The 26,418-nt window shown below is 36.5% G+C and overlaps 1 protein-coding gene across 2 annotated transcripts in view; it reads left to right on the top strand.

The window, feature by feature from the left end:
* The first annotated feature begins 1,654 nt into the window (after positions 1-1,654).
* Positions 1,655-26,418, top strand: part of LOC149786408 (uncharacterized) — a 137,283-nt gene continuing 112,519 nt past the window's right edge. For both annotated transcript variants that reach the window (XM_089976832.1, XM_089976831.1), the window contains exon 1: positions 1,655-1,706. The gene's annotated coding sequence lies outside the window, so the exon portion shown is untranslated. The remainder of the gene's footprint in view (positions 1,707-26,418) is intronic.

Genomic DNA, 26,418 nt, shown 5'->3' with positions numbered 1-26,418 from the left:
TTATAATACTCCCGGTTTTCTAAATCAGTTTCAAATGGTACACAATTTATCTCAATCCCTTCTTTTCCGTTTTCCCCTCCCCTCTCATGCACAAAGGGCAACATATGAAGAAATCTGGGGTGAGAGAGAAATCGGGCTGGATAAAAAACATTGAAACTGAAATTGCACCAAATAACATACAATATCGTTTTTCACAACGGTATGTTTATACTTCCCTATCTAAAGTGTTTATATAATCAATGATATAAAGTTGTAATTGGCGGTCGACACAGTAACGTAAATATCTTGGTTACGGGGCACACACTATGTAATGTATTTAAGGCTTTGTTGATGTTGTTGTTGTTTCTTATACCTATTATAAGGTTCTAAAAATCGATTATTAATAATTAAATATGAAAATATCCCAAAGCCGCACCCCTCTCTCGCTTCCTCTCGTTGTTGACAATGAAGATAAATCCATGAAAATACGAGAATACAGGATTTTCCCTTATGTAATACCAGAAAGTCTCTGGACCTATGATGAATGATGGTAAATGTTAAGTCAAACCGACCAAAGGAAGAGAGAGAGAGAGAGAGAGAGAGAGAGAGAGAGAGAGAGAGAAACTTATGGTCAGTAGTTATGTTAATTTAAGCCGAATACTGACTTTGATCAACTTTAAATATATTAAAATATTTCAATTATCTCTTGCTGTTTCGTTGTTTTGCTTAGATTATATTTCACGCTAACTTCTTTGCGCATGAACGTCAAAGCATTGATGAGCGTTCAGTATTCAAGAATCAATGTGTCTGAAGGACTATGGCTCTACTTTCTTCATTAAAACAAACTTTCATGTGTAAATCATAAGTGTAACTTATATTGATTTAATGAATGTGAATAAAAATATAAACTCAAAAATGAAAACAATCAATTTATCAATGTGAAAAGGTGACTGTGAATACTCACAAAAAGACAGAACTACATTTTGTAGCGGCCACACTCGGCAGGAATGTGAGTTCATTCATCCAATCAACACACAGTTGCCTCTCGTCAATCAAACTCCGTTCAAATGCCAAATATATATATTTGTATGTGATATAAATAAAATATACGTATAATATGTACGCTGTATCAAAGATATACCACTCGTTGTACAAACTTTTCATTAAATGGAAACTCGGCAAGCCTCGTTTCCTATTAATGAAAATTTTAGTCATCTCGGGGTATATCAATGATACAGCGTACATACTATTATATATATATATATATATATATATATATATATATATATATATATATATATATATATATATATATATATATATACCATCACTGGACAAATAGACGGGTGGGTGAATGTATCTACAGGTAGTGTTTAAAGTCGTATGGATAGCGAAGGCGTGTATGTGCTTTTTTGTGTGGGCAATTTGATACTGTTTTTATCATATATTGGGCCCACTTGAATCTTACACCTATGTAGAACTTAGAGGTATCAAGTTCAGTCTGGGTCACTTATATCGTACCAAACGCTGCAGTTACTGTTGACAAAGAAAAGTTACAAGAGCATTGTTAATAGCAAGTGAAAATCCCCAATGTTTACTGACGCGTACGCTTGGCTGCAGCTTATATAATGTGTGCGTAGCTTATTCAATAGAATCATTATATACACTTTAGATTGTTGCTGTGTCTGTTACACTGGACCGTTTTTAAAAAAATACCGTCTGGGAAGGTACGTAAATTTATATGATTAAATATACATACAGATGTACATATCTGTCTCTGTCTCTCTCTATCTCTCTCTCTCTCAAAAAAAAAGAGTGATGACTGGTATATCTCTTTAGTTACACTGAGAGCCATTGAATTATTTGAAAATTGATCAAATATAATCAACCATTGTTTGACTGCCGATTTCCTCGAGAAATCAGCTCATTTGGCAATTTTCCCCAATTTCCGTGAACAGTGAAAATTTGATTATGTACTTTTCGATATGACGCTTGATATGAAACTTGGAAAGAAGACGATTCGATTTTTTACTGTAAAATAGTTTGATTGAAAAATCAATAACTGGTTTTATGCAGCAAACATTAATGATGATATTCTATATTTCACGCGAATAATGTAAATCCGCTTAGACTGGAATATGTTCTCACACTTTTAAGGGCACACCAACCTAGGTTTATTCACTGCAGCAAGGTTTTCCAATAATATCCCGCTCATGATTTTGAATTATTTCTTCCACATGTGGATGGAGCTGACTTTACACATTGTTTTTGAGGGTGTTAATATTATGTGAAGTATAAAGTAACATAATCTTCCAAATCAAGCAAATAAGATGAAAACGTCAATGACGGGGTGACTTTAAAATTACAAATGTATATACTTATGATCAAATAGTAAAATAAATGTCTTCCTAATGTCAAATTTTTGAGGTGATCTAGCATGTCCATCCAACCATTGCTACATACATATCATATATTTCAATGGTGTCACGCTGCATATCTGAAATGAATATCTCTACTCTCTGACTGGTCTCCGACATTTACTGTATATCCTTCTACATTTAAGGACGTTGACACTTTAACAAGTTATGCAATGTCATTTCAATAACGTGCTGGCCTGTAAAGAGTGTATCATTGTGTGGTTAGATTTTATTCCAGACTGTTTCAGGTACTGCCCATTTCTGTACTATTCTATCGTCCTTATGTGCGTTTTTGTTTAGTGCAAATAAAAATAAAATTTCAACTATGTAATTAGCTACATCTAGAGCCCGATCAAACTTTTTCTAACATTCTGTCAAGACCTTATTTTCTAAATATTAAATCGCAACATTAATCTCTGGGACATATATATATATATATATATATATATATATATATATATATATATATATATATATATATATATATATATATATATATATATATATATATATATATATATATATAATGTTAATATGTATGCATATTTGTTCATTACCGGTATGTGTTCTGATATAATTTGAGAGAAATTATTTATTTATTTATTTTTTATTATTCTTGGGAATTGCCAAGACAAGTTACTGTGTTGTGAAAGAATTCCACTGGCCAGGGGTCAGGGAAATGTTGAACGGTTTGTCTCTCATGTAACAAGTGTTAGAGAATGGCAACGAAAATAAATCACCGACTCGTTCCCTTAGGGAATACACTTGTTATCGATGGACCATTCCGCCGTGTCGCTACAGATTTAATCGGCCCGATGAAACCCGCATCTTCATAAGGAAATCGATATATACTTTTTTCCGTCGCATTTGGCAATCGAAAGCCTAACGCGGCCGAGAAGGACTACTCTGTATTGGAGAACGAATGCCATCGAATCGTGTTCTGTATATCAAAGTACGAGCGGTATTTGTATGGGCGGAAGTTTATATTGGTGACCGAACATCAGCCACACGCATATCTCGCACAAGCGAAGCTATCGAATGGAAGCCTGATGAGGTGGTCGCTGTTCTTACAACAGTACCAAATGCAAATCAAATACGTCAAGGGCACTGAGAACTTTAATGCAGATTTCGTCAGTAGTAGAGCCGAAACTGATACGTAGATCGGTAGAATTATCGAATATCGTGCTGTATATTCGTGTAGTTGTTAGTGTGTAGCTTCGTCATTCTATTCATATCGCGTGTAAAGATACATATTCTTACTTCAGAGCAAATTCTGTGTTAATAAAATCCCGATTTTATTCTCAAGCGTGGGATGTCACGTTGAAGGGAAAATTTGCTGAAGCTTCATGTAAACATATCGTCTTATAAATAATTCGAAGTTAATAGCACCTTGGATAATGTCAATACGTATTATGAAACATTACGACTTTAGACCCGATTATGGTCACGAGAAACTCCTGCCAGTTGTTTGAACATTACGCAACGACCGTTCACGGTCATTTCGAAGGGAATTCTACCACCAGGCCAACCAGGTAGAGACTCATGTTTGTTTTGTAATCACTCAGTGATGCCACGACCGGCTTGAAACAAATTCGGGATTTAGGGTACCGGAAACCCGAGAGAACAAGTCAGTGATGAATTACCCTAGGGTAGTTTTCAAAGAGATCAGAAGATATCCAATCAAAACTGATCCACCCTTTGAATCAAATCTAGGACGGAGTCTCAATAAGTAACCGCTTAGGTTGGGACCAAATTCATTTTTCGATGAGTATATTAGTGACCTGCACAAAGGGTGGATCGTTTAGAATTTGAGAGGCAATAGTCTGTACTCCGCATAGCCGAATTTGCGCGCTTGTTAAAATGTGGGAAGGAATTCCAATGAAATTCTAAGTCTAGATTTGTGGACTATGCTTCTCGAGGAAGCTTTCCGGGTGGGTATTAGAGTCGACATCCGAGGTTCGGAAAGAGGGATGTCATGTGGTGAGCGCTTGGTAGGAGCTATTGTGACGTCAACAGTTTGTGTGGAGGCGCAATGTTGGAAGGTGCACGTGATAGAGAGTACCCGAAGTGTCATAAGGACGGATTCAGAAGTGCCAGAAGAGCACCTAGTCAAGAATACTGAAAGTACCAAAAGAAAAACAAGAGGCGGACAAATGAGTAACAGAGATAACACAGAAAAACACTCTCACTTAGGAAGTTTAATATATATGATGAGAACGTAATTGGTTAGTGGTTGAAAGGATGAACAAACGGTTGAGTGGCCAGACTGACGTGTCGAATTAAGTAAGAACAAATAAAATGCCAAGTCCTAAAATCCAGAGGTATAGTGCTAAAACATTATTTCGGTAGGCCACTTGATACAGTTATCATTTAATCTTGGTCCAAATTGATCCTAAAACCGGCATCAGGTATTTCGTATCAACCACACCAACTGCTTTTGAGGTGGAAAAAGTAATATAAGCATTGTTAAAGATCAAGTGGAAATCCCAATATTAAATAACAGCCTCATGCATATTTCACTTGTGTTACGTCTGATAGCAACTTATGTCACCAATTATTACAATCCCCATTGATTCACCGAACTTACAACAGAATATGTAGATGTAATTTCGTACCCTCTATGAAATACAAACCATACAGACATTAATATTCCATTAAATCAAGTGTAATAAAATATGCAGGTTAGCCATAATAAATCCCGTTTAAATAAGGTGTTGATTATTAGGTATTTATATGTGCTGAATCCAGATTCTCTCTCTCTCTCTCTCTCTCTCTCTCTCTCTCTCTCTGTCTCTCTCTCGGATGAATTTGGACCAGACCGAATAGCCCAGCAGTATCTCGGTACGCAAGAACATTTACAAGAATGTATCGAGACTGGACTCGTATGCAGTAAACCAGAGAAATTAATGTGTTTGATTCATTTCTGTAGCTAATTCCCGATAACCAATACATACTTGTATACATGCAGTACATTTCATTTTGGTCAGCGTCTATTGGCAAAAATCGCTGAAGAAAATCTAAAATCAGTGCAACACTGGAAGCTTGCATCTTGACAATATATTAATTAATAGTGATAATGTAGCTAATTGTAATATTAGGTGATGACTTGACTCTTTTTGACGTCCGATACCTGTCAAAGATGACAACAGTTATTGCACATTATAAATACATTCTTCTTCCGAATAGAAAGTGGCACTTTATATTCACAATTTTGTATTCGTTTTAAAACCGTCTTATTTTTCGACATTTCAGTCCATTTTGATTATTCGTCACTGTATAAATGTCGGCAGTATCGGTGCGGTTATTACGAACTGTCATTACATACCGTACATGCTACGTATATGTTTAAAAGGTAATAAAGCTAAGAGAAATAACATTAAAATCACTGACCGAGAACTGCATTTTTTAGACTGTTTGGAAACATGATATTTTTTCTCAAAAGATTTACTTCCATAAAATGATAATAACGAATAACGTTCAAGATGGGACAGCAGTAGATACGTTCAAGCTTAAAACGCCTGTGTCTGAGAGGTTGGGAGGTTTGGTGAGTGGGAAATTAGTTTTCCTGCTTTGGGCACGACTATGATAGTTTCTTTCTATCGGAATCTGCATACAAAAGAGGGATACGCTTGGTAAGATATTTTAGACCACGTCTAACTGTATGTTCCAACAAGACTTTAAAAAATAGGTGAAATTTTAGCTGATATCAGCTTATAAAAGTTCCCCCACCAATCAGTGTCAATGCTCTTTCTCTCAGCGTACACCTGATATACGTGAGGATGAGATGGTGGGAGATTGGTTTATGATAATCGATATTTGATGCTCTTTTTTTTAAGCTGAATACATTTAACCTGTAATTCTAGACAGAACTGCTATGGTTAGGTAGACCTGTCAACGACAGTGATATGTCAGACGAGATATGTGAATAACTGGGTAAATGAAAAATAATCCAAGAGAAGTATTATGTTATTTATTTTTTACTGCTGCAGCTATGAGCGTTTCAATCACTAGTATTTATACTGCATATAGTTACTGCATATTCTCTCGATCCTTATATGTTTTTATCTTAAATTTTGAATATATTTCAACTTTGAATCCTTATTGATGAATGGGAATATTAAATTAAACAAATCTGCTTAACCTGTTACTTAACTGTTACAACTATGATATACGTCACCATGTTCCTAATACATACTTGCCAAAACTATGCGCAACACCAAAGCCATCACTGTAGACAGGCAACCATCCTATAGACGAATGTGTTGTAGTCTGCCATTGACGTATAAAGATACCTATACCTGGCCAATGCATACCTATTAATGAAGGTTGAACCTCGACTACAGTACACAATTGGCCAGTGTTCATCAACAGAGCATCACAGTCTAATTGCATTAAGTTTCACACCTTGCGACAGATTGTTCTTTTCTTCTGTGCGAACTCAACTAACAATATATATATATATATATATATATATATATATATATATATATATATATATATATATATATACCACCTAAGGACTGCTGAGCCTTAACTGGTGCGTACATTTTGCCAATTTTCACCGATAGTTGAACTCAATGTAGTTTTTTTTATAGACTTCCACACTTTGCGATAGGCACGCACTCAACTAAAAAGTGTCATGGTGCTGTGAAAAATGTTTGACCTTTGATGAAATGCGTTTCTATAACAAATTTAATCTGCATTGAAAGGAACTGGTAGTTTTGGAAGGGTCTGTATTCCTAAAGCATTTTGTTATCTCTACAATTTTAAACTTTGCTTTATTCGGCACGGTAAAGTCAGTACTTTGTTGACATGCCTTTAAACTTAATACATCTATAAAACTCAATACACTCACCAAGAAAGCCTATGAGGAAAGAAGTGATGGGGTCGTTGAAAACTGTTTGTAGAAAGTCCTGATTGGTGGAACGAGAATCCAAGCGTTATAGTTTTATTGCCACTGGCTAATAACGAAGTATTTTGTGCCTTCTAGAGTACACCTAAAGAAAAACACTAAGAAAGTAAAGACAAAGTTTAGTCATGCCATATCCTACCTTTGAGCCAACCTTGTTAACCATTATTCAATAAACTTCGAGCAGCAGCATCCAATGGATAGTGTAACCCTTTCTATTCCTGCACAGCTTAGATCATTTTGCTATCAAGACTAATTTCATCTAATTGAAGATTTTCACCACTGAATGAAAGCTGTAAAAAAAGTACTTTCTGAATTACTGTAGTATGCACACAATGTTTGAAATCTACAAAACAACATTTCATTTTTCTTGGATTGTATTTTGCAACACAGTTACTTTTGGCCACATTTGCAGTTCATCTAAACCTGTAAACACGCAATCTCTTGATACTGAAACTGTTGATTCATTGTAAACTCACTAAATACACCGTCGGTAATAATTTTCAAGCGAAGAGCTCTCATGTAAAATAATTATTTGGAATTTTCAAATCACAAATGCATTGTTTAACTTCCGTTTATGAGGAGAACCACGTGAGTATGGAATCAGATATAGCACTGAGTATTGCTAACACGTATTCAGTCTACACTTTAATATCTGAAGCCTTCTTTTTGTCTCACCTCCGTCATGCCGTTATGGTTACATCCGTCATGATGTTCTGGTTACCTCTGTCATGATGTTCTGGTTACCTCCGTCATGACGTTCTGGTTACATCCGTCATGAAGTTCTGGTTAACTCTGTCATGACGTTCTGGTTACATCCGTCATGAAGTTCTGGTTACCTCCATCATGACGTTCTGGTTACCTCCGTCATGGTGTTCTGGTTACCTCCGTCATGATGCTCTGGTTACATCCGTCATGAAGTTCTGGTTACCTCCGTCATGATGCTCTGGTTACATCCGTCATGACGTTCTGGTTACCTCCGTCATGATGCTCTGGTTACCTCCATCATGATGTACTGGTTACCTCCGTCATGACGTTTTGGTTACATCTGTCATGAAGTTCTGGTTACCTCCGTCATGACGTTCTGGTTACATCCGTCATGACGTTCTGGTTACCTCCGTCATGACGTTCTGGTTACCTCCGTCATGCTGTTCTGGTTACGTCCGTCATGATGTTCTGGTTATCTCCGTCACGACGTTCTGGTTAGCTTGTTTCCACCAAAGCTCTTGTATGTGCCTGTATAGTTCAATAATTTCTTGAATACGTTCGACATGAAGGGTAATACACACCAAAGTTCAAAATCCTACAGCTTAAGTTGTTTTTGTGCATATTGCTATTTCCCGCGGCATTTTAGTATGTAAGTTCAAAACAATTTGGTTGAATCGTTTCCAGGGTATCACTCGCAACATGCTAATGGTATATCATAGTGACCAACGTTGTACATTCCATGTGATTACATTACCTAATGAACAATGCTGTACATTCAAAGTGCCTACATTATGTTTGTTTAGCTAGGGATAATGTGACTGTTTATCTGAACAGACAAGACTGAATTCAAACGGACCAGAGGCTACAAACAAAGATGCGCATTGCATGAAAAATATATAATCCTACAACAACTCCTTCATGCTGAACGTGAATAAAATTTATGAAATTTCACAAAATTAGAAATACACAAATCCTATAATTATATTGATATTAATTAGTAAATGTAAATTTTACTAGTTAAGTCGTTATGATTTGACAATGTACTGAATCCGATTAGGAAGACAATTGACACCGTGTTCAATCTTATTGCGTAGAGACAGATTTGTTTTCTCTCTTACGCGACATCTTATTATGACAGACACACTCAGTCTAGCTGACTGCAATGCACGTTGTAAAATGCATTGATTGATCTAAAATCGTCTACAACAAGAAGCTGATATTTAATTTGTCTTCTTCCGCCGTGTGTAACTGTTTTCTGCAACTGTTTCAAGTTGCTCCATGTTATTTAAATACTATAACTTTATAAGCTGTGATAGTCTCTCATTGACATATTTTCTCCTGATCGTGAACACATAATTTGTTTGGTCGTTCATGTTCTTCCTGCTTCTCTCTAAAGAGAGTCATACAGATGCATCTCACAAACAAATCTTTCGGACATAATACAGGAAATGCTTTGTTAAATTGACTAGTTATCAGTTGTCATTATTATGTTTATAAAGGCAAGCAAATGAATCATGTTCAAAAAGGATTAACTGACATGTCAAGAAACTTGGTAATACGGTAGTTACATATGTATAAAGTGCTCCCTTCGAAGTATAACCGACATATTGACATGGATGTGCTACTCTTCACAGTCGATTCGTTATCCAGTATTCCTTGTCTTTTTGATTTTAAGCGAACAGAGCACACCATGATCTGCCCATGAATAACGTAGCGCAGTAACTAATTTAATTGTAGTTATATAATACTGTATTTTGCCTGTAATTTCGGGTACATATACAGTCATTCGGTATGACCTTTGATGAATCAGTTACCTTCAAAATAAAGTACATTGTCATGATTGCATAATAGTGGTACGAGGACACAGAACCGATAATATTCACACTATATGAATGAGGAAAATCTTAAAGAGAGTGAAAGAAATGTAGACGTATCGCATTGACCTATGTAAAAGTATATGAAAATAACATTTTTATTCTTTATGCTTCAACAAACTAAATCATAATAATATATAGCGTCATACATCACTGTATAACTTTATTTTGTTGTATTTTATTGCACTTTTCAGTCCTGCCAATAGCTTATTTTATTCCATTATCTAAACTTGGCTGTTTGTTCCTTATTTGGATTAGTTCTTTGTTTCATTATAGACCACACACGTGGAGCAGTTCGTTCATATGCACAGGAGTTAGGGTTAGAGTTAGCATCAGGGTTACATATATATATATATATATATATATATATATATATATATATATATATATATATATATATATATATATATATATATATATATATGATACTACCAATATCAATACTAAATATTAAATCTGCTTAGTATTATCACCCATTCTCCTGTAGAGTCCAGGGATGACACTTTTCATTCTATTTGGTGTGAATTTCTAATTCTCTGTCTGCGTCTCTGTCTCTGTCTCTCTCTAGAGTACATTTGATGAAACCAGAACCTCACATTGTCACCATATGTCCCTGTATATAAACGGTTCGATATAAGTTGGAGCTGCCGTTACTACACCTCGTGGTATCAGAGGTATCATGTCGAGCCAGGTACGTTATAAAACTTTATTTTCACCACAGGTATTACGACCTTACTAAATTCGTGACACTATATTGAAAGCTGTGATAAACAGATTCATCTGATTCTCAGATTTCATTTTTACACGGAAGGTAAAACCCTAAATTTGACAACCCATAAATATACCAAATGTTATGAAAATATGCAGCATTGATATAATCGTGAATAAGCATAAAATACTGTTTGCTGTCTAGTCACATTGTTATTAAGGGGTATCGATTTAGCTGATGCAGCCGACAAAACAGACCTGCAGCTCGCCATTTTCTGACTGTGTGATACCATTAACTGACTTAAAATATTTCACAGACATGCTATATAGATGCTGGAAATATGTGAAATGAAAAGTCAAAGACCAGCTTCGTAACTAAAAAACAAGTACAAAACGTCTATGTATAGTAGTATCCCTAACATAGAAGAAATCGCATTGACGAGCTGTTGTTGTGAGAAACGCGTATAGGACAGGCATACCTGACTTAAGCATACGTTTTGAAGGCTTCCCCATACTGGTGTCACGAGACTTGGGACATTTTTATCCGTTAACCTGTGAACAATGTCACACTGACCTATTCACGTTGCAGAAGTTAGCAGTCACATCTCAGTAATAATTGTGTTGAATGACATGTTCCCATCTTCAAGCATAACATTTGCTGCTCTGTTGAGAAAGTTCATCGTCCCTTTTGAGACTTTGTTAGTATTAAAATGCATAGCAATAATTCAGAATGAATACATATATACTTGTGATTTAATTTTATTTCATCTATAGCATCAAACTGAAATCTTGCAACATTAAAATATGTTGCGTCCGTAAGTAGTTACTTAGATTTGAAAAATGTCGATTCCTTCAGCTTCTCCCAGGATATACCCATTTATCCTCAATAACACAGCGTAACAGAGAGGAAAATTAAGTGAAACATTATGTTTTCGGTCAGTTTTCAAAAAGGTGCAAACCTGCTAAACTCCAGATTACAACCATATCTTTGGATTTTCATAAGTGGCATGAAAACGGTATATTACACCATTTCCGTCTGAATTACGCTTATATGTGTACGCTTGAAATAAAAATGAAACTGAAATTTTCAATACTATTGAAATTTCATGAGCAGCTCTTTCTCAGATATCACCATGTTCAGTTACCATACACATACACACACACGTACAGACACACACGTACAGACACACACACACACACACACACACCACATGCACACACACCAACGCACACACGCACGCACACACACACACATATACATACATACATACATACATACAACAAATTAGCAAAATGAAAATGCTTTAAAAATATAATTAAGATTAGAAAAACCGAGACATAGATAGATAGATAAACAGATGCATGTGACAGACGGTTAATTTGTTACAGAGCAGATAGTGAAGCAGACTTCCGACATGCAGAGCAAATAAAATAAAAGATAATATTTCGTAATTATATTCAGAAAAGTGTGCGGCAGAAACACGTAACATGGAAGGAATCAGCTTAATTAAAGGTAAATCGGAATAAAGGAAAGTGGCTGTGTTAATTTTTTACGATTTGTTTTATGATAATGTACAAATATTTCGTGTGAAAAATATACCGAAAAAGTCATATATTTCTTTTGCAAGAGAACTGGACAAGGGTATTTTTCCTTTTTTTTCTAGTACACTTTATGGTCATCACGAATAAAATGAAGACTCATTTCGATAACCAAAGGCACAGTAGAAGAACTATAATAATTAATTTCAATATAATTTTGATTCGACAAGTACCACACAATGATGAACGATTATCCATTCTGCTGTTTCACATAGACCGACACTATTTTGATTTGTTCCAACTCTCCGTTCTCACCATATGAGAACGTTGAGACCCTGAATGCAGTTGTTTGGCTCCATAGCACAATTTTAAAAGCAGAAATAAACGTTCAGAAATGTAGGGAGTTTAATTTAGTTTAAATAAAAAATTAATATCAGCAAAGGTTTCATAAGATTAAAGGAAATTGATACAGTAGATCTAGTTTGTCCCTAGCAAGGCTCGATCGTGGAAGACAAAATGAATTTGAACCAATGAAAAGGTGTTTTGTTTAATGCAGTTTGGCATTAATGGCTTCAAACCTTGCATAAATGCAATGGATTGAAAATTTCGCACCATTGTATGAATACCTTTATTGTCTCAGCTTAAAAATACCATAACAAAACTCTTAGTTGTATTCTTCATACATTCGTCTATTCCTAACACACAAATCAGCAAGCTGCAACGGTATACAATACTTTACTGCTGTTCTATGGTGGTGGATCCCACCAGATAAAAAAAGAAATCCCCTACAAACATAGCATAACGTAACATTAAAAGTATGTAGCGAGGACTTCCTTGTTGTGATTGCTAAATTAAGCTTGTCGCGATTATAGTTTCATCTATAGTAGCTAAATTTGCATGTATTTATTGAATACAGCTCAGCTTGTAACTGATCCTTGATATATTCCCGTCTGAGTTGTTATACCTCAAGCACTGTATATGCAAAACTATGGTGACGCGGTTAAAATGTCAGAAATTGGGGCACATAATGATGCTCTCTCTCTCTTCATCAAAACCATTCGTTTGTTTGTACGACTTTCTTTTGTCCGCCTGTTGGTCTGATCGTCTCGTTTGAGCCTCGTTCGTAACTTCATTAGAAATTGACACCAAAGGCAGTAAGTATATTAGAATGTGATGCGAGATGTATCTATGCCGTATAAGAATCTCCTCATGGTTTACCAGACACTGATCAAAAGGTTAAAGGCCACGTCCCAGGGTTGAAGAGGTTAAATTGACCTCTCATGTGATCAGACATCCAATTTGCACACTACACATATGAGTTTTGTTTCGATCACTAGGAAATATGCAAATATGTAGCAGGAGCAATCCACATATATTAGATGAGTTCATTAAAACGACTAAGAAGAGCATTGTAGCCCATCCCCTCAGACTTCTATCTATGAAAAAGGAGCAGGCTTATGAAGTGAATCCTCGCCTTTTTGTTCATGTAAGAGTGGGTTTATCTCTGTTTCTAAACCCCAAACACTAACTATCGGTATTTTGGCATTTTCCGTCAAAATAACAAAATAGCGAAACAACATAATTTTAAGATTTGGATGATGTTTTCTCTTCTTTATTTGAATCAAACGTACTTGTTTAGACAGATTCCCATCATCAGGTTTCTTCACCCACTGTAAGACATTTCAGGAATCCTTTGACGTGGATCGAGTGATTTTGTTGTTTTCATGTTACCGACATGTTCTATATTTTTAAATAAAAAATGGTTCATTGATGTGTAATGCAATGAGAATGTGTATTATACATGCATTTTTGCCACACATTTGTCAGTATATGTTCGTTTCCCTAGAATGAGTTGTGTACATATTTTTTGCGAGCCTGTCTATGCCGCGAGAAGCCAAGATAAAATAGCCTCTCACCATGGTCGTCCCTTATTTATGGAGACACAATCCCCTTGTTTTATATCACAGTGGAAATGCTGCATAGTTTTATTAGCCTTATATTAATTATTGTATGTTTTCTTTGTTTTGTAATCGTCGGTCATGTCGGAGATGGTTTTATTTTATACTTGGTTTTCTTCACTGTCTGTCTCGTCTCAATTAATGTCATGTGATACGATTACGTTTCTTCTTCGTTTATGGAGCAGTACTGGGCTGGTCTTTCTCCTTCTGACCTTTCTGTTATGTCATCCTATCCGAATAATTTCGATCGTTGTTTTAGTTCTTTATGCTTTGAGGGTTTGTTTCTATATGGTTCAGTTTATTTTTTTTTGGATTGGATAACACTGGTCTACAATTGTTTAGAAGTCGTCTGCTTTAGAGATAAAAGGTGCTATTTATAATTGCTTCAAAAATGACAATTAAAACAACCGATTTGCTATTGTTTCCAAGATATTTAGGTTTTTCATTTTACGTCTATGTATACTGTGTAGTCCATTGTTGCAATATCCTGATGAAATCATGCGCCGTGCTGGCCGCGTACGTCGCTAGATGAGACTGCATAACAATGTATCTTTAGTGATATGTTGGAACCAAGGCTTTTGTATGCCTTGAATAGGTTTTCCACCAGCTCCCTATAGTTGTCTGCCTTGTTGTTTTCGATAAAATGTGTTGCCACTAACTGGAAGGCTTTCGATAACGTCTTTTCGTTGGTACTCAGTGCACGGTCAGATCCATGATCTCGAAGAATCTGATGAACTACCAAGGCATATTTCTTTATCTTAGCCTTTGAAACTTTCCACGGAGGTACTTGAAAGCTGTTTTTTTCCCATGAGCTTGACAACGTTCTTCATCAGACACATCCTTATGTGCAAGGGTTGTAACACAATCTTCCATGATTTAACAAGTGGTGGATGCCGAACACTTTTCCTCCCAGGTTACAATGACTGTCGAAAAGGCCAATCTCTTTTTGATTTAGTGGGAATTTCTTGCACGTCTATCCCATTCGCAGAGAAAAATACAACATTACTTTGTGTATCCACTCTGCAGACCAAGCAAGAGAGCAAGAACCTTCATGAAAGATGTTGAGGGCTGCCATCACAAGATCGATGTCGTTGCAGGCTACAAGATCATTTAGCAGGAGGAAGAATGGGTCAAGGTCCTTTTGACGGTCACGGAACATGGAAACCCTAACATCACCTGCCAGGAGATTCCATTGTTGTAGTCTGGAGCATAACAGCTCTGCCTCACTCTTGGATAGTTCCAAATCCATGACAAGGCATTCAGTTCACCTTGTGCTATGAGCTTTGGTTCAGAGGAGGAAGATGGGATAAAATATGGGTCATGTGACATTAATGGTTCAGGACTAGAACGTTTATCCTCTTCCTATTCCTCGTCGTCTGACTCAAGTGAGAATGATTCTGGTGCACCAGGAACCAGCGAATAGCTGATAGAATGTTTGGATAATGCACGGTCGCTTTACCACAAACATAGCAGAACATTATCTGCATTGTTCACACAAGCATGAGTCTTCTCTGCGTACTTTGGCAAATAAGAGATCACGACACTGTTTGATTTCTAGGTCTGATAGAGGTGAATTTGTTCAGCAGAGTGATGTAAGTTTATTTATGAACGCATCATCCATGACTTCTAGGAATAACATGATGCAATTCATATCATGTATAACGCAATACCAGCTTCAGACTGCATCATCCATGACTTCTAGGAATAACATGATGCAATTCATATCATGTATGACGCAATGCCAGCTTCAGATTGCATCATCCATGACTTCTAGGAATAACATGATGCAATTCATATCATGTATGACGTAATACCAGCTTCAGATTGCATCATCCATGACTTCTAGGAATAACATGATGCAATTCATGTCATGTATGACGCAATCCCAGCTTCAGATTGCATCATTCATTGTTTTGCCTTAAAATCAAGTACTGTCCAAACCCAGTCATAGATTTGTTCATAGATTCAGTCAAAGATGTATTTTATTCATTTCTGGTTTAAATTGAGTTCCCTTCCCTTTATAACTCACCTATCCTCTGCCATTTATAAGTCAAGGGTCGTAAATACTGACCCAGTATCTTATCTTTAAAACTAGATCCAATCAATAATTTTAAGAATCATTTTCGGTCTCAATGACCCAGAATTAGTATCGTTTGACTAAATGTATTTCGGGAGCGTTTTGGCTGTAAACCATTGTAATTAATTCACCCGTGTTTTCACCCATGTCCTTTTCCTAGCTTGCCTTCGTTTTGAGTTGTATCACGGTTCTCTTGCTTATTCATTTTAGTATTTGCAGTTCTTTTCTTTCCATTGCCATGTGTTTGGTCTTCTTTTGGTTATCATCAACTCCGGCTTGGAATAATATCGGACTCTCGGAGGGGGTTCACCACCCCCTTCTATACCTATGTATATTTCTATATTGTTTTTATTATTATTGTTATTATTATTATTATTATTATTATTATTATTATTATAGGTGTTGTTGTTACTGATTTGATAGACGTTTACATTTCTGTACACAAAATTTGCGAGACAATATAGAAAACACTTTTAAACTAACCCTCAGAATATAAAACCTTGGGTCGAAGTCTTAGAATATGGCTACTAGACTGTGATGTGATTTACGTATTTCTTTTCTGAATTAAACACACTTAAACAGCCAACCTGTCAGTATCGTACGCAATAGGAGATTACACGTTGAAATTCTATGATCCAATTTGTCCTCATATTTGTAATCCCTGGTATAATATGTTGGAGTCAAATGAATAATTACGTTGTAACCTACATCTTTTTAAATGCATATTTATTTACGTATATTCATCTTAAGGAGCAAGTGACAAATGCGTGGGAAAGAAACAAATTAGAAAACAATGAAGCATACGAAATATCCCATGTATTGTAAAAAAGTCAATTTTGTCAGATATAAAATTAAGCTATGAAAATGTATCGAAGTAGACGTTTTCTTAAACATGTTTAAGTTTGCAACAGTTATTCTTCTCAAGTCGTTGTGATAAGCTTATATGTTAGTTTTTGTTCCTTCCATTACTGTAATTGCGGGGCCAGTCTGTTCTGCATATGTTCAACTTTTCTTTCTGGTTACATACATTGTATGACATATGTATAATCTCCCTCGTGTCGTTCTCGTTATTATCTCGTTTCCACCGAAACTCTTGTATATGCGTGTATACTCAAGTACTCTCTTCAAAATGTTCAACATGGACGGTACTGCTCGCTACAGTTCTAGCTACTACAGCTTAAGTTCAGTTTGTGCATGTATTTTGTTTTTCTTTTCTTTGGTTCTATAGTATGTACATTCAAAACAATTTGATTTAATCATTTACAGGGTACAACTCAAAACAGGTAGATCCTTGTGACCAATTCTGCACATTCCAAGTGATTATATTAGATTATTTTCTTCTTTTAGCTAGGGGTAATGTGAATGTTTATCCGAAGAGGCAGAACTAATTCATATTGGCGAGAAGCTACCAACAAAGATGCGTATTGCATGAAAAATAAGTAATGCTACGATTACTCATTTATGCTGAATGTGAGTGAATTATATAGATTTTCACAGAATTAGAAATACACAAATCAGATTATTGTATTAGTTAGTCCAGGTGCGTTTTACTATTTACTAATTATAATATGACAATGTAATAAATCTGATTAGAAACAAAATATACAGCTGTTCCATCTTATGTAAGTTCTAAAACCTTCTAAAGTGTAATGGTCACTTAATAACATACATGAAATATTTTCTTCTGCTCGTGCAACACATAATTTCTTTGGTCTTTCAAGTTTTTCGCAAAGAGATCATTTAGACATAACACAGGAAAGGCTTTGTATAAATTGACGAAGTATTAGTTTCCATTATATTTATAAAAGCAAGCAAATGCATCATGTTCAAAAAGATTAACTGACATGTCAACAGACTTAGCAGTACGGTAGTTACTTATGGATAACGTGCTCCCATCGGTGAACAACCGACATATAGACATGGATTTATCTTTCAAAGGCAAATCATGGTTTACACTGTTCATTCTCTTTGTGATTTTAAGCAAAAAAAGTACACCATGATCTGTAGACGAAGGATGTGCGGCCGATACTGGTATAATCTGAGTACAGTTTTGTGTAGCTTATACATAAATAATACTTTAGTTTGCCCATAATTTCAGGCACAGTTGCAAACGTTAGGTATCACCTTTTGCGAGACAGTTATGATAGCATATTACTAGTAAGCGGACGATGAACCGATAAAATTCACACTGTGGGGCGAATATATATATATATATATATATATATATATATATATATATATATATATATATATATATATATATATATATATATATATATATATATATTGTGGGTGCAGACAAGGCGATGGGTGCCGTTTACCCGAAGGTTGTACAGGAAAGTATCTGATGGTAGCGCTGTGAGTTTGATTAGTAAGTCTGCGCCGAGATTTGATAGGAAATTAAAGGTATTAGAGTTGTAACCTCAAGAACAGGAATTAAGAAGGCTCCGGCTTCAGAAAGAAATGACAAAAATGCAAATTTAGAACTGTGAGGTAAATGCCAACGCGGAGAGAGAGGGAAGCGAGACGGAGAGAGAGGGAAGCCGGAGACAGAGACAATACAAGTCAGGGAAATGCAAATGCTGATAGAGATGAGAACGAAACAGACATTCAGAGACTGGGAAACATATCGAGAGATGGAGATTGTGAAAACAAGTATAGGAGATAGAAATGCAGGTGCAGATAGAAGAAATGGAATTTTTATATTAATTAAACTAATTTGAACTGACAGCCGGAAAACGCATCCCAAATTATTTACAAAAAGAAGCTGATAGATACTTTCATCACTTTCGGATGATTGCCGAAAACATCCAGTGGTCATGAGAGCATGCAATGATATGATTACTAACTGTACTTATTGGCAGAACGCATGATATGTACATTTCACAGATGGTAAAAGAGGTGCCGATTATTATATAGGTAAGGATTATATAGTGAAGGGTTATGAGCTGGTGACTGAGGCATATCGACAGAGGTTTAGGAATTGTAGAAAAGAAATTGAATACACCTAAGTAGGTTTTGCAAGAGTAAATAACATATATATGATTGCTGGTGCTAATACAAGAAGATTCATAAAGATTAATATAACCTCAGACGGCTCATACTATTTGACGCCCTCAAGAATTGCATCCATAGGGAAGTCAAGACCTCTCCTGATGAGCAAAAAGGTGAAAACTTCGGAAAATAATATTCGCTTTCAAATTAAGACCTACTTGCAGGAAAGTAAAATACAGGTTTCATGAGTTTTACAGAACTTGCCGTTATTTAGAAACTTTTTTTAATGAATAAATACAAATGATGTGCAAAGAAACTGAAAGCAACGGCATGAATACATAAACCCATAAAAAAGTATAGGAAATGACAGCGACCTAACAAGTATTTGAGAATAATTCGGAACACGCGATACAGATATATGCAAGAACACAAATCAAGCATGAAATCAAACACCAGTTTGACAATGTTCAATGTTCTGTCAATTGAATGTTGCAAACTAGATGGGGACCCAGAGGACTCAACTGGTTTTCTAGGGGGCTATTTTTACCTATCCTCAGTAGATATATCAAACAACCAAAATGTGACTTTTACATAATGTTGTCTTTAGATTAACATAAAGTCATAGAGGAAAGAGCAGAGCATAGGTGCTCGAACGCAGATGCTGAGGTTTAGCCTGTGGAAAGCACACGGTCAGAAACAATAATGAAGCTGATTTTAATAGCATTTTAGTTATGAAAATACGCGTCTTGACTACCAGGTAATAAGTCTTCAGGAATACTTAGATCCGTCATCAGGAGAAAATAGTATAGTATATTTCCAAAATGACCTTGAAAATTCTGAAGTTGTATGGTAAAAAATAACGTTCAAAATATAGTAACTTTGACAATATTCAGGAAACAATGTCTAAAAATACTTTCTATAGCCACAATGACATGGATGACAAAATCAACAGATACACTGTTTCAGCTAATGCTGTAATACTATTAATTACGATACTGTCGCACATACTTTGTTTCAGTGTTTAATAAGATTAAAATCGAACGTAATAAACGCTATGGCTACTCTACTGATTTTGATATTAATGGAGCTGCTATTTTTATTTTTGTTCGAAGGTGTACAGCAACCTATCAGTATAATTATTATTTATGTCATTATCTATATTTTCTTTGACAAGATTAAATATGTTCTGTGTTACCGCTCTAGGAGCGATGTGTACTGAGTGTGCAATTCGAACATCCCATTATAGTATTGTGTCCTGTATGCTGTATGCAGAATATTTCGGCGACAAATTACGCGGGTTGCATCATAGCAATCGTAGTTGCAACAGTAGCACTGTAACTTACATTATGCCTTCTTTTCTGTATAATGTTTACTCACTTTATCTTCCCTTATGTCTTTTGCAATTTCGTATCGTACTGTCTGATATTGTTTGTCATCATTTGAAACACCGTTATGTGTTACCTCGGACCTGGAGACTGTTCCGGTGGCCTAGTGGTTAAAGCGTCCTCCTCAGATGTGGGAGATCGCGAATTCGTACCACAACCGAGTCATAAAGAAGACTTATAAAAATTGTAGCTTGGCCCTCAGGATTAAGAGGTCAGTGTTAGGTCTAAGTCTGCCTGATGTCAGGATAATGTGACCGGGTGAGATGCCCCAGTGTTAGACATTACTACAAACTGCAACACTGCAGATATCATAGCGATATGACTGAAAAATTGGTGAAGATACGTTACAAATCCAAATCATATACACCCACAGACACACACACAGCAGCAGAGAGGGTGAACAGACCACTTAGGGGAATGGTCACCCTTGTGTTTTACCAAAAAAAATAGTGACCACTCATAGAGGTCAATTACCACGTCTACGATTATTGTTTGTCCCAAACAGAATTGTAGACGCCCCTCTCTGCTGCTATCAATATTGGGAATCATCATCTGAATCATGGGAATCTTCATCTGTTTCATCTTCATCTGAATCTTCGGAATTTGTTCTATGTTTCAAGTAATATTCAAGTTCTGATGGTGGTTTTTCTATTTTTGGATTTATGTTCTTTCTTTTTCTGTAATAGTTCATCAAACTTCTGTATTCCTCTTCTGCTGATATTAATTAAATTATTATGTTATAATAAAATGGTACATCCAGAATCTCATACTGCAAGAACAGCACGAGAACGATTAGAAACAATTAAAAAATTTCTTCCTGTCAGAGACTCATTTAGAAAAAATCTGCAAGCGCAGCAAGAATCAAAAGTTGAGTTTGAAGAAGACACTAAAAAACTATTTAAACCCGCCACTGCAGCTACTGAACAAGTTACAACTGTCATCAAAGAAGATCTTCTTCCGGTATCAAAACAAACTGTGGTACAGGCTGAAAAAATAGCAAGAAGAACTAAACAGACAAAGAAGATTTTACGAGACCTTCCAACTGACATAGCTGCAGCTCAACCTCCACCTGTTGGTGAGGAAATACTTGAGGGTATTGGAGAACTTCGTACCGAAGTCGCCGATGTGAGAAAAAAACTTGCATCTAAATCCAAACCAGCAGGAGAAAACGTAGAATTAATTGCAAAATTTAACGAAGGAGTTGTTGAGGAACTTAGAAAAATTGAAAGAGAGAGATTACCTGAGATGATATTAGATAATATATCTAATAAATCTAGTATTTTAAAACCCCGTTATGAAAAAACAAATGATGATAATTTCATTAAATGGATATATCGCGTATATTACAACAAAAAACAAGCTAGAGGTCTAGAATACGAAAGACTTAAAGAAGAAGTAAAAAGACTTTATAGAGAGAGACGGGAACAACTAGAACAAGAAGAATTCTCCCAGTATCAGCTTCCTCCACCTCTGCAACAAATAGAACAACAACAACAATCTTCTTCGCCGCAGCAAAGGTTGAAGTCGGAAATTAAAAGGACTAAAGAGCTAATTAAATTACTCCCCTCGAAGAAAATTTCTGCACCGAAAATGACATTTACACCGACAGGTTCACCACATGGATTTCGAGAAGGTGACTCACCCCCGGCCACCGCTGAAGTACTTACTCCGGTAATGCAACCACCAGTATTTAAAACACCTCAAGATGAACCTAAAACAGGATCTGGTTTATGTCCTGATAATATCATCAATGATGTGTCACGGTTAGAAGTTCTCATAGGAGGAAAACGTGCCGGAAATAATTCACCAGAAATAACCAATGAAGCAGCTGATATTTGTCGGCGACTATTTCAAGGTGGCATCATGGATATCGGCGTTTACCGAGAACTTATTGATGAGCTCGTTGATGACTAGTTGTTAGATAAATGGTAAATAAAATAAGATGATTGTGCATGATAATCATCGTAAACCCACACAGGTTAGAGCGGTAAACTCACGATTACCAATCTATAGTGTTATTTACGGAAATGGACTTGGTGATGTTATTCAGGGATTATTTACAAGGATAGCTCCCAAAGTAGCACCTGTTGCAAAACAATTATCGATGAAGGCTATTGATATTGTTCGTGATAAAGCTCCTGGTGCAATTGTCAATGTTGCTGGTAAGGCGTTCTCGGCGATCAAAGAAGGACTAGCACGATTATTGCGACGAAAACAACAACCACCGGTGAAACTGGCAAGTACTGAGGTGATGCCCTCAGACGTAAGTAAAATAATAAATCAGGCTGCAAATCAAAAACTAGCGGCGATATCTGAAGAAGCAGAAAAAAATATAACAGCAAATTTAATAGCAGGAAGTGGTCTTCGTCGACGATGATCATCATTTGGAAAAATGGTAACTATAATAAAAATGTTCAGGCGCGAATCAGACCCAGCATTTGATATGGAGGCACCTGTCCTTAAGTACGAGTCAGTACGTGATTATCAATTTTATTCTTATGACGCAAGACTACCAAATCAGCGGGGGAGAATCGAATTACAGGTTCATGATACAAGTAGATATTTCTTGCCCGCTGAAGCGTTTATTGAAGTAGAAGGTAGACTTGTAACGAATGTTGTAGCTAATACGGCATATGCTGCTAATTTGCGTGTTGGTTTTGTCAACAACGGGATCATGGCATTATTTAGTGGCGCCACATACATGATTGATGGAAAAAATATTGAATCAATTCAGAATGATGTCGACGTTGCTACAACAATAATTGGTCTGGCGAGATATTCTGACGACTTTACAAGATCAGCCGGTCCAACAATGATGTTTGCTAAGGATATTACCAACAACTCTGATCATGTTCAGTATACCAAAGTACTGGCAACACGAGCTACTTCAGTTGATCCACAACCAGCTGATTTTGAGCACGCAGACAGACCAGGTGCTGATTATGATATTATAAAAAGCGTTAATGCGACTTACAACCTGGGATTTGCAACACGCCGATCAGCACTGTCGGGAGATGATAGAAATTTTTCGTGTGCAATTCCATTATCTCACATCTTTGGATTTTGCAGAAATGTTAGAAAAGTCATCTTTGGAGCTAAACACACAATTGTGCTCGTAAGAAAAGGTGATGATAATGATGCAATCTGGCGAGGTGCTGGTGTTGCCGAGGGTAAAGTAAATATATCAAAACTTTCATTGTGGATGCCAGTAATGACTCCATCTATTACTGAGGAACAAAAATTACTATCTTTTATGGATCAAGGCGGTAAATCATTGCTATCATGGTTAACAGTAACCACAGATGCTGCTCAAAGCAATATTAATGGTTTATTTACATGGCATATAGCATCACAACAGGGTGTTTCTGCACCACGACATATTTTTATTGCACTACAAGATAATGCTCGGACGAATAATCAAGAACGTTCACATATGATATTTGACAACCTTGGAGTTAATGAAGTTTCCTTACGGATAAATGGACATCAAGAACCAGCCGAGGATATACAACTAAATTTTGTTCAAAATCATGTAGCGCGCGCATATCATCGTTTAATGTCATTCATGGGACGTGATCAAAATATAGATACCGGGTTGCAAATATCACAACTAGATTTTACAGGTCTATATCCGATTTATTATTTTTCACTAGAACATCTTGATTTATCCAAACAATCTGTTGTTGATATACACTTTCGAGCTCATGTTACTAACCCTCCTCCTGATATACCCGGTCCACCAGTTGTTCCCGGTTTCTACAGAGCGATCGCGGTCATACTTAGCGACAAGGCCATGTTACTTGAAGGTGGTAGTGGTCGAATGAGGGTCGTTGATGCACCGGTGGAAAATCTTTAATCGTGTTATTTAGAAAAATATTATTTATATAAAAATGTCGTATAGTCATGTTAATGTTACTCTGACCCCGGGTCAGGTAAAAAAGCTTCAATCAAAAACCGCCAACAAATGCGGAACTAAAATATCACTAAAACGAGATCATATTAGTGGTGGTCCAAACAAATTATCGTTGACAAATAATCAGATTAAACATTTCAATAAAGCCCTAGAATCAAAAACTGGAGTTCAATTCCATCTCTCCCCGAGCGCCATCAAAGACATGGTTAAAACGGGTGGTATATTTCCACTTCTTGCGGCCATTCCGGCATTAATAGCTGCGGCTGCTCCAGCCGTAGCAAAAGCGGCCGCGTTAGGTGCTGTTGGAACAGCCGCTGGAATGGCACTAAAGAAAGCAACAGGGCGGGGATACAAAAAAAAGGGACGCGGCCTAAGATTACCGGGATCTCGTTGGGGGAGAGGCCTAAGGCTTCCAGGGTCATTTCGTTAGACGTTCCATCATCAAATTTTGATTTACTTGATGCTGCTAAAAAATTAAAAATATCTGCCTTTAGAGGTGTTTTTATGCGAGATCAATTACCGAAACAACCAAACAAACTAGAAACAGGTATTATTAATCTTGACAAACGTTCCGGACCCGGTACTCATTGGGTATCATACGCGATTGATCCGCGTGGAATTGTTTATTTTGATTCGTACGGGTTAGCTCCACCTGTTGAATTTATCAAGTATGTCGCACCACTCCACGCAACAACCTCTGGTTACAAAGTTTAGTATTCAACGCTACCCACACAAACAATGACAGATCCGCCAATATGCGGCCGTGAAGTAATTAATGTACTCGATGCTATATCAAAATCATCCAGGCCGCCACATAAAGTCGTGCACGATTATACAAGCAACCGATATGTTGCGCGTAAAGCATTTTAAACAACGGATCTTATTATAATGGTTGATATTTACGGAAGATCTTCTACTAGTAAGAAAATAAAATCCGACGTTGATCTGTCAAAGTATGCGACTAAAGATGACCTCGCTGATATCATGAACCTGGCTGGAGTTGACCCAGATGAAGTTGTTATTTTTCAAGATCGATATGGTAAACTAAAAACCAGCAATATCAAATGGAATGATATAGTCCGGCGAGTACTTGGTGCAGTTACGGATAATATTCCCGTGTTTACTGACGGTGGTAGAATCAGAGATTCAAGTATGTCACTTAAAACCATCAGAGATGAAATTGCAAAAAGTGTTGCTAATCGCGTGAGAAACACCGGTGACACGATGACAGGTGAACTTAGCATGAACGGGAACAAAATAGTAGCTGTAACAGCTCCAAAATCTGACAACGACGTCGCAAACAAACTATACGTCGACGACGTGGATGGAAAACTATCCACGCTGCGGGCCGAGTATGACGTTCACGTAACCGGTTTTACAAGGCTTCGAAGAAATTTTCAGAAAACCGATGATGCCATAAATAAGTTCTTTGGAACTCCTTCCGTCATTGACATGAAACTCGTTGATATCAAAAGTAACCTAGACACGATCAAACGAACACAACTAGACATCGTAGCGGGAATTCCTGAGATTATCAATAAAACCAATCTGATTAAAATTCCAGCTGAAATAACTCCCGGGCATATCACAAACATCGTATGCACGGTATCATCGGGATTTGCAACATGGTCAAAACAAAATAATACCATCAAATATACCGCAACAAGCACTGGCGTGTACAGGCTGTCTGTGTTTAGTGCTGCAAAATTTGAAATATTTACAACGTTTCCATGGCGTCATTCCACCGACAGGTTTTCCGGGGTTGTATCTGTTATATTAAATATCGGAGCCGAGGAAATATTTATTCTGGAAGCAGCTGATAGGACATTAACCGCAACATCTTACTGGTGGTGTTTGGAATTTGTAGCTGAAGCACATCAATTGGTTACTGTATAAAAATATATATGGACGGTGCACAATACAGATACAATCAAGCGCGTGAATGGCAGGCGGCGCT

The sequence above is a fragment of the Sinohyriopsis cumingii genome, chromosome 12, assembly GCF_028554795.1.
Source record: "Sinohyriopsis cumingii isolate HCF-2022 chromosome 12, ASM2855479v2, whole genome shotgun sequence".
Lineage (NCBI taxonomy): Eukaryota > Metazoa > Mollusca > Bivalvia > Unionida > Unionidae > Sinohyriopsis > Sinohyriopsis cumingii.
The sequence above is the reverse complement of the archived record's forward strand: the minus strand, read 5'-3'. Positions and strand labels throughout refer to the sequence as shown.